This window comes from Physeter macrocephalus, chromosome 20 (assembly GCF_002837175.3).
Source record: "Physeter macrocephalus isolate SW-GA chromosome 20, ASM283717v5, whole genome shotgun sequence".
Classification (NCBI taxonomy): domain Eukaryota; kingdom Metazoa; phylum Chordata; class Mammalia; order Artiodactyla; family Physeteridae; genus Physeter; species Physeter macrocephalus.
The window spans coordinates 91,447,059-91,457,055 of NC_041233.1; the positions used below are offsets into that span (position 1 = coordinate 91,447,059).

At 38.5% G+C, this 9,997-nt stretch overlaps 1 pseudogene; it reads right to left on the reverse strand.

The window, feature by feature from the left end:
• Positions 1-278: 278 nt before the first annotated feature.
• Positions 279-1,078, reverse strand: LOC102986992 (MICOS complex subunit MIC27-like; annotated as a pseudogene).
• Positions 1,079-9,997: the final 8,919 nt, after the last annotated feature.

Consider the following 9,997-nt stretch of genomic DNA (forward strand, 5'->3'; position numbering starts at 1 on the left):
TCATATATTTATTTTTATTTTTTTATAAATACCCTTAAAAGTCATCAAATGCATCCTAATACTTCTACCTCTGTGTCCTCATCTATCATTTAATATTGTTTGGATAGTATTCAATTTGTGTTTTAATCACTTATGTGATTTGTCTAACTGTACATTCAAAGATGTAAGGGAAAAACTTGGTTTAAATTATACTCTATGCATCACAGTTACCCATTACATGATTTTTTTCATCATTATTCACAACTTCACACATCTTGTAGTTCTCTATGCAGGCTATTTCAGCTTCTAGTGCTGTACATATCCACATCTTCTGGATGGGACTGCCTGTGATCCATGAGCTTGGGGTCAGGCATAAACTGTAGCACCTGAGGTGGATTCTGGTTTGGTCTTTGTTTCAGAGCTAAGTTCTGTTGGCAAGGCATAACTCAGGTTGTGAGTTGTTTTTGAAGGTATTTCTATTTCATCAGAGCTTCCTAGCTTAGTTTTTTCTTTTGGTTCAGGAAATGACTCTTTTTTTGTTGTTTTTTGTCCACAATGATTGAACTGCTTCATAAATTTGCTGGCTTATAGCACATGCCTTTTTCCCAGTTACCTTTGCAATCACTACTGATTGAACAGGGTAGAGAACAGTTGCTCCTAAAGTGGCCAGTCCCAGTGGATAAGCAATTCTTTTAAACCTGGAACCTTTTCTCGCTGAAACGAAGGCTGCCAATCCTGGAACTGTAATCACTCCAATTTTCGGAAGAAAGTCTCGAGGTGGATTCTTCAAATAGACATATGCATCTTTTCCAAATTGTACTGTATCCATTATCCCATTTTTCACAAAGACATAAACACCCTTGCACCAGCCAATATAATGACCAGTTGTAGTGCAAATGGACACAAAGCCCATTTGTAAATCACCGGGCTGTTCTTCAATATATTTAGACTGGAGAGGTGGCGCAGTATATATGGGGAGCTGCTTTGATTTCACTAGCTGCTTTTTGGACTCCTCTTCTTTGGCCACACGCACACTTACAGATGCACATATTAGACCTGCTGGCATGGTTGTCTGCTTTCCCACCCTAACAGCCGCCATAGCTTTGGCCCTCTCCGCCCAGGTCTTCGCACAGAGAGTGGCTTGAGGAGCATTTAAAAAATGCATTATTTTGGGTACCATTTTAAGCCTAATAAGAAGGATTTGGGGAGGGGGGTTGATTGAGTTCAGAGCCCATGAGTCTGAAATTTTCAAACTCTTTACACATTATGCTTGGGTAGCTGGTCTCAGGACCGACCATTCAGAGCTGCTCCCCTAAAGCACGATGGTCTGCTGTGGTCAGTCCAGTTTCCTCTGTTTTTTCATTCTTTCCCTTCCCCCATACGTATCCTGCCTCCTCTCTCCCTTCTGTTTTTTTCTCTCTTTCCCTTTTCATCCATCAGATATGAAGTTCCCAATACGTGCCTGGTATGTGGCCTCATACCCTTACTGCTCTGCCCTGTTGTGTTAGAGTCACCGTACTTTTCAGTCTTCCTTTGCCTCTACCCAGTCCCAAACACCCCAAGTTGTGAGAAAGCAGCCTCATCTTCAGAAGCATCTGTCACATAAGTCATCATCCCCCATCTCATATCCAGATATTCCAGGAGCATTGGAGCCATCTTTCCATAGTGGCTATGATATTGCTTTGGAAATAATAAGACGTGAGTCCTGTGTCTCATTTAATGGTGACCATTATCATTTGCACTGGGTCTGCTCTTCGCTTCTATCTTCTTTAAAATCATTTATAGCTGAAAATGTCTCACTGGCCCAATGAGGTTGACTGCACCATTTATAATAATTTCTAGATAAGAGACAATGAGGAAGATCCATCTCATAGGAAACCAGCTTGGCCCCTCCCTGGACAGTCCCAGGCCCAGGAAGAGGATACTCTGCTCAATTTCTCTCTCATTTTCTTTTTTTTAATTTATTGCAACGAAAGCCAGACCATTTAGGAATTATTCTAATCCTAGTTTCAAGTACCATCCTTTTCTCCAGTCATGCACGTATTTAGATTTTTATTCCTTCATTAACACGGGGAAAATGCAGACCATTATGACAGTTAGCAGACATAATTTTAGACAAATACAACTTCTTATCAAATCAGCCTGCAATAAGTATTTGATGAACAGGGCTCTTCAATATAACTTCCAACACTAATTTAATGAGAAGTATCAAATGAATTTTTTTTATTCTGATATCTCCCATGAGACAAATGATACTTTGCAGGCCTATTTTTAACAAATGAATTATTGACTTAAACTGGCACAATTAATCACAATATAATGGGATCAGGGGATATTAGGGGCTCATTTATCACAGCTGATGATGAGTAGTGACTCTTCTGAGAAATTAAACTCTTTCATCACTCCTAGATTAACAGTTACACGCTTTCAAATTTCAATCATAAGGAACTGGCAGCATAGAATGAAAAGGAGCCAGACCGGAGGAGAAAATGGAAAAGGAGAATACAGAGTTTGTTGTTTGCAGTCAGAAATCTTGCTTCTGCCAGGACTCTTCAGTGAAGATAGAAAAATGATTCATTGGAAAGGCGGTGCTAGTGATGGGCAGAGAATCAAGACGGCAATTAACATTCTTGTGATCTGGGCTTAACTCTCCTATTAAAAATCTGTGTGACTCCTGACAAACTGCTTGACTTCTCTGAACTTCCTCTTCTTCATCTGCAGGATAAATACAGTACAGTCTCTCCAAGGAACGTTCTCAGGAAGAACAAAATAACCCGTGTCCTCATGTTTTGGACTGTTAGAAAGCAGAGTTCCTTTCATGTGATGCTTACCATCGCTTTAGGAATTGTTTGTTTTCCATCTCCAGGACTCATACCTACTAGATATTTTTGACTAATTGAAAAAATTATGCAGTAAAATGTGAAAGCCATATAAGGAACTCAGAAGGAGTAGGTTAGTCTGCTAACTCAGCAGGCGTGACAACTTGTCTCTCAAGCCCTGCTATTATCAAAAGATGAGTCAGACGTGACTCTTGTTTTCTAGGAGTTCACAAACATATTAGGCAGACAGACAAGAGAGTTACATCATTTGGACATATGAAAAAGTAAAAAGACAAGACAATGAAGGATTTTTTTTTAATATACAAAAGCATACACATAGTTAGAAAAAAAATAGTACAGAAAGGTTAAGTAACTGGTCCCTTCCCTATATGGTGACTGTACTTCCCAGTTGGCCCAATGCATTCCAGGTTTATGCTCACTTCCCCAGCATAATTATTAATGGCATCTACTTTTACTCTCAAAAGTGTCTTGATTTGACGATTTCGGTCAAACTAATCTTAACCGTTTCTTTCTTCTATTTTGTTATTGCCAATATCTAAATAATATGATTGTATCTTTATCTTCTTTATTTATCATTGTTATATAGAGTCCACTGACTTCCTATCTTTCTAGAGATTGGTGTAGCTCACACCCTTCCTGATTTCCCACCCTTTCTCCCAATATAGTTAAGTAAGAATCCTAAGTTTCTTCTTCTCTCCAGTCTGCAACTTTAAACATCCAAATGATATTCTGTAAAGAATAGTTCTCTGGGCTTCCCATTTTTGCAATGGTATTAATATCCCATCGTTCCCTTCATTTCTACATCCTCTTCTACCTCTTAACTGGCATTTGGTATGCTTTTATTTTTATATCATCAAGGTTGATTTTTCAACCTGCTATTTTACTTCTTCTTATCTGTGAATTTGCTACTCTTTTTCCTTGATTACCTTTCCCCAATATGTCTTTCTGGGAAACTCCTTCTCATTTTTCAAGATGCAGCTAAAATACCCATTGCTCGGTGATATTTTCATTCAGCATTTCAGCCAAGCCAATTATTTCAGCTTTGTACTTCCACAGATTATAATAGATTCCACTCTACTACAATCACTGCTTTACATTGCACATGCCTCCTACTGAGTCTGAGCTCTTTGGAGAACATTTCAGTGTTCCCCAAGACAAGCAGTGTTCTTGGAAGACAGTGACCATTAAATAAAACCTTTTTGTTTTTTTTTTTTTTAAATGTTTGTCTATATCAGTAAATATCAGTTCTTATTCAAAATGGTGTTTGGCTTAAGCTCCTTTTGTAGCCTCTTACTTAAATACTTCTTACTGAAGTACCCATTAATGTATAGAATAAGATTTTTAAAAACCTCATGCCACCACCAAAATTTGACACTGACAGATAACCAGTGGCAAATACTTAATAAAGGCAGGGCTGATATTGTATAGATGCTTCAGAAATAAAGATTTGAGTCCATGCAAGGAACTATGACTAGCTGAGGGAAAGAGAATATGGAATGAATAGAGGAAGAAAGAGTTTATAAACACTAGCCATGATGACATAACCAGTTACATAAAAGAGCATCGTTTCTTCCTTACTTGGAGAGGTGTATATATATATATATATATATATATCCAAATGAAATGACATGGAACATTTGTGTCCTCTTCTGGGGAAAGGGATTTCTTTAGGTTGTATGAGGGATATGTTTGCATATTGGGTGGAGTATTATTTTTCTATTATCTTTATTTAAAAGTTAATACGGTTAAAAGATGTATACAGGGAGTCCACATTGACAAGGGTTGGACTGTATTGGATTGTTTTATCGTCAACTTTGTTAACGTTTCCTAGAATCCCCTTCCCAGTTAGAGACGGCCACAAGAGGTACTAGTATGAGACTGGGGAAGTACAAGGTTATGGTGGTTTAGCTGTGGTGACAGACTTAGAGGAGCAAGAGGGTTCCAGCTTGTCTTTGGATCCTTCACCTCCATGTCCAGCTTTTCTCTTCAGCTGGCCCATGGTCAGACACTTGGCTGGGACTTACGGATATCTTCCAAGATTTCTCTCCTCCGACGGCCTCACTTTAGTGGCTGGAGGTACTTCGCTTCTCAAAGTAGCCTATTACCGACTCCTCTGATCCTCCACATCCCCTTTCAGACATGCACTCCCCGCTCCTCCCATAACTGTGTCATATCCAAGTGTGTCATCCCACAACTCATAGTTTTTCTGCTTATCTGACTGAACGTCGATTGACACAGTTATCTTTGGAAGAGACAAAGAAAAGAGTTTTAGAAAGAAAGGGAGAAATTCACAGAATTACTGCAGAAGACTGTAACACACATCTGTACTTTTTTTTCGACCAAATAGAAAAAAACCCCAAGTTATGTAAATCCTGAATAATATAATTAATAAGGCAGTATGTGTAAATGTGTATATATTGATCTTTGTATCCTGCAGAGAATACTCTTTATTTTCATCATTAATAAAACATTTATGAAATATTGATCTACATTATGTCTCAAAGAAAAACTTAAAAAATAATTATAAAAAGCAGACACTTGGATCAATGGATAAGCCTGAGTATTTGTAACGGATGTCACTGATGATGGTATGGTGCTGGATTAGAAAAGATGTGAAAGGTAGCAATCAGTATGACTCAATACGTATTTGTTTAATATTGTGACCTTGTGAAGGTAAATGGACTTGACCCTCACTTCCAGGTACTTATAGTCTCACAGGGGGGTGGGTAGGGCATTTGAGGCAGGTTTGGTGTTGAAATTGAGCATTGTGTGTCTTGGGGCTCATGCTGGAAGGTGAGGATGTTTTGTGTCAGGGAGTGATTGAAATAAGATTATTTCTACATGAAGAAATCAGATAGTGAGAAACCTAAAGGCATTTTAATTTTATCCAATTGAAAGTGGGAGTTGCTGGTAGTTTGAGATGTTTTAGGAGGATTCACTTCATGGGCGAGTAGGATAGATTGGGGTCGGGGACCAGGACTGGGGACACATTGCAATGTGGGATTCCACTAGAGAGAAGGGCCTTGTCACTTAAAAAGAAAAACTGACCGGCAAGCAGTGTTTTAAAAACTTGGGGGCTGTGTTGAGATGGGGAGGAAAAAGAAGGAGGAGTCAAAAGTGACTCTACCAATTTAAAACCTGGATGACTGCTAGAATGGGGTCAACACTGACTGGAATAGGTTATTAGTGTTTTCCATTTTCTAAAATGCATTTTCAAACTTTCAAGAAAGATAATCACATACATCTAACCTCTTGCCTCTAGAATCCTGTAGAAATTACCAAGAGATAATAATGTGACTTATTCTGCTTTGGAAACTAGGAAAGGATGCAAGACAAGCTCCAGAAACTTGGAGGAAATTTTACTGGCTCAAGCGAGGGTAAAAATCTACTGTGTCTAGCCAAGAAGACATGCATTTTTCTGCACATGGAAGAACAGTTTGCCTGGGAAGTAAGCTGAAGAGACCCAATCAAATCCCTTCAATTCTCCACCCACCAAAGGTTCTGGGCAAGTGGAAGTTTGAGAATAGACAGGCTGTGGGGTGGCCAGGAAGGACATCTGCACCCCATCAGTTGTTCTTGGTACCAGTTGGGTTCCAGAGGCTGCACCAAGCAGGTGGCCGATGGCGATTCTTAATCCTGGTACAGGCAACAGAGAATGGAGAATGGTCCCTACAATTTCTGACTGCCTCACCACTCCTAAGACAAATTCACCTGCAAAAAGACCAAGTCACCTCCAAGCCAGTACCTCTATATTTCTCTAATGCTGGTGAGTTCCAGTGCTAGTGAATTCCCTCTTTCTGGGGGGGACTAAAAGTATTAAAAAGATTTTTTTTTGGTACAACATCGATGACAGAAACCATGTCAGCTCATAATACCTTAATATCTTCAACTCTTAACTAACACAACTCTTTTTTTTTTTGCCACGATTTGTAAGAAATGAAGTATAGTTGATTTACAATATTATATTAGTTTTAGGTGTTCAACATGGTGATTCAGTATTTTTACAGATTATACTCCATATAAAGTTATTATAAAATATTAGCTGCACTCCCTGTACTGCGCATTACATCCTTGTATCTTATTTGTTGTGTATATAGTAGTTTGTACCTCTTAATCCCCTTCCCCAGCCTTGCCACTCTCCCACCCCTCTCCCCACTGGTAACGGCTAGTTCTCATATATAACTCTTTTTAAAAATGCACAAATGGAGAAAAACCACTAGCACAAACATATTCTACAGTTTAAAAAGATACCATTCTGCAGCATACGAGCAAGATTCTTCCTATAAAACTCAAACTGCTGCAATAAATGGAGAAATCACTGAACATTTCTAATGTATGTTCTCTATAACACTCAAGTAGATATTACATTTTTGAAATTTGAGCAATATCATAGAAGTAATAATATGAAATCATGAAAGACCGAATGAAATTTTAAAAATGCAACTGTAGAATTTAAAACCTCCATGTGGCAGTGAACAGCTCGGTGGATACTGCCAAAAAGCTGAATCTGAAAATAAAGGCATATTCTAGACATTCTGCCAGAATTCAAAGGAGCAAATAATAAATGAAAGAGGTTAGGGAACTGTGAAATGTTCGGGGAAATCCAAAATATTCATAGCAGGGCGTGCCTAAGAAAGTAAAGCAAGCAGCAAAACCATAGAAGAAAAATTTCTTGAGGCAGTTCACAGAGCACTACCAGCAGTGAATAAAAATAATACCTTAGGGCTTCCCTGGTGGCGCAGTGGTTGAGAGTCCGCCTGCCGATGCAGGGGACATGGGTTCGTGCCCCGGTCTGGGAAGATCCCACATGCCGCGGAGTGGCTGGGCCCGTGAGCCATGGCCGCTGAGCCTGCGCGTCCGGATCCTGTGCTCTGCAACGGGAGAAGCCACAACAGTGAGAGGCCCGCGTACCGCCAAAAAAAAAAAAAAAAAAAAGTAATAATAATAATACTAATACCTTAGACACGCTTGATGGAATCTGGGATTTAAGAAGAATTTTCCCTTATTTAGATCTAGATCTATCTTCCTGCCAGAATCTAGACACTCATGTTCCTGTTTAAAAATGCCAACATTCACTAGATGTCTGTAATGGACAATTGATTGTACTATTAGAAAGAAAACAATACATGTCATCAAAAATGAAAAAAAAAGAATTAAAAAAATTACCAACATTTAAAATGTGTAAGTGGAACTCATTTGCTTGGGTTTTGAAATGAGTTGATAAGGTTAAGGCAATTCTAATACAAAATTCTAAGAGGATCCTTTTTTTTAACTTGACAAAGTAATCAGAAATTTCATCCGGAAGGTTTTTGAAATATTCCAGAAAGGAAAATACATATGGAGACTTGCATTTGTAGATTTTAAAAGATTTTATAAAGCTTCTGTAATTAAGCATGGATGATAGTAGAATAGAATTAAAAACCCTGGAACAGACCACGGTGTATAATTAATCAAATGAAAGTTAATACTTTAAATCAGTGAAGAGAGATGATTATTAAATAAATGGTGTTGGAATAATTGGCTAACTGTTGGAGAAAACATCTAGATACCTGCTTCATATCGTTTGCCAAAGAAATTTCTAGATGGATTAAAAAGATAAACATAAAAAAATGACATCATGAATGGCTTAGAACAAAATATAGGTGGGCATCTATCTGATATCACATAAAAGCAAAATAAGAAAATATAGAGGAACATATTAATAGATTTTAAAACAGAAAAGAATGAAAACTCATATTAACCAAAAAAGCTGTAAACAAAGTTAAAAGGTTTATGATAAATTAGGGAAGTATTTGCACTACCTATAGAGACAAAGGTATAAATGTATAAATACAAGTGTATAAATATGAAGCTATGAATATATTTGAAAAATCCAGAAGAAAATATTAAATTCCATAGTAGAAAATGGGCAAGAAGCATAATAAATAAGCATTTTCAACACAGGAAGAATATGGTGGTTCCTCACCAGTGAAACTGGAAGAATATAACCCATAGTATTAGGAGCAGGTATCTCTGAGTGTGAAGATTATGGGTGATTTTTATTTTTGGTTTTGCTTTGTTTTGTTTTGTTTTTGCTGTGAACATGTTTTACTTTCTTATTAATTCTATTATCCTGGTTATACTGAGCTCTTAATCACTTAACTTCTTATTCATTTGACCATAGTGGGATGATCTGAGTTGGGCAGTCTTGAGAGAGGAGAGGCAGAGGGTGATTTCCATTTTTCATGGTAAAGTGATAATGGGACATCCAGGTATCACTTGAACATGGACTCTAGGATCTTGGTGATAGGGTGGGGCTAAAGATACAGAAACTACCATCTCTGGAGCCTACATGGTGAAGCCCTAGAGGAGCCAGTGCTTTCTGGCACTGCAGAATATGATTCTAGTATTTGTTCTATGGAACCCCAGTATTATGAACCCAGATTCTTTCTACTTTCCTCTCTTTGTGTATGTTGGTGTGTACTGGCTGCCTGACCTGCAGTAACTCATTTCTCCAATAAAATATTAATGAATGAACATCTATATTTCATGCTGAATGAAATATTTAAAATGATAATTATGGTTATATTTCCATTTAGTTATTTTTCTTGTTTTGTGGGATGGCCATTGAGTGCAATCTTTCCGGGTTGCCTGTCCCTAAACAGTGGACACTGAAGCCCTGCACTCACAGCCTCAGGCGTTATCTCAGTTCTTGCTGCTCAAAGACACATATAACTCAATTTGTTTCAGACCCTGTGTTGCAAAAGAGAACGTGACATGAGATATGATGGTTCCTGGGGATAGTGTACCATAGAAACACAGACCACCAGCTCTGAGAGCGATCTACACTTGGCCTCCAGGAGCGTAATTTTTCCTTCTCTCTTGAGCAAAACTTGTACTGAACTACAGAGTGCCATTTCGCAATAACTACAGAGCCAAACGCTGGGCTCTGAGGGAAAAGCCATGAGAGTATAGAAGCTAGCAGGTCGTGGAGTGCCTGGCCTCTGCTTCCTGGGCAGAGGCCTGAAGAAAGCAACGCAGGTCTATAAAGGCAACCTTTACAGCAACTGAGAACCCAGCAGGATGCAGAGATGGCAGAAGAAATCATAAATATAGTAGCACAAATGAAGCTAAGAGGGTTGGGGCTGGTGCACAAGGGGCCACATGGCTATAGAGATGTCTTAGTATCACCTTGCATA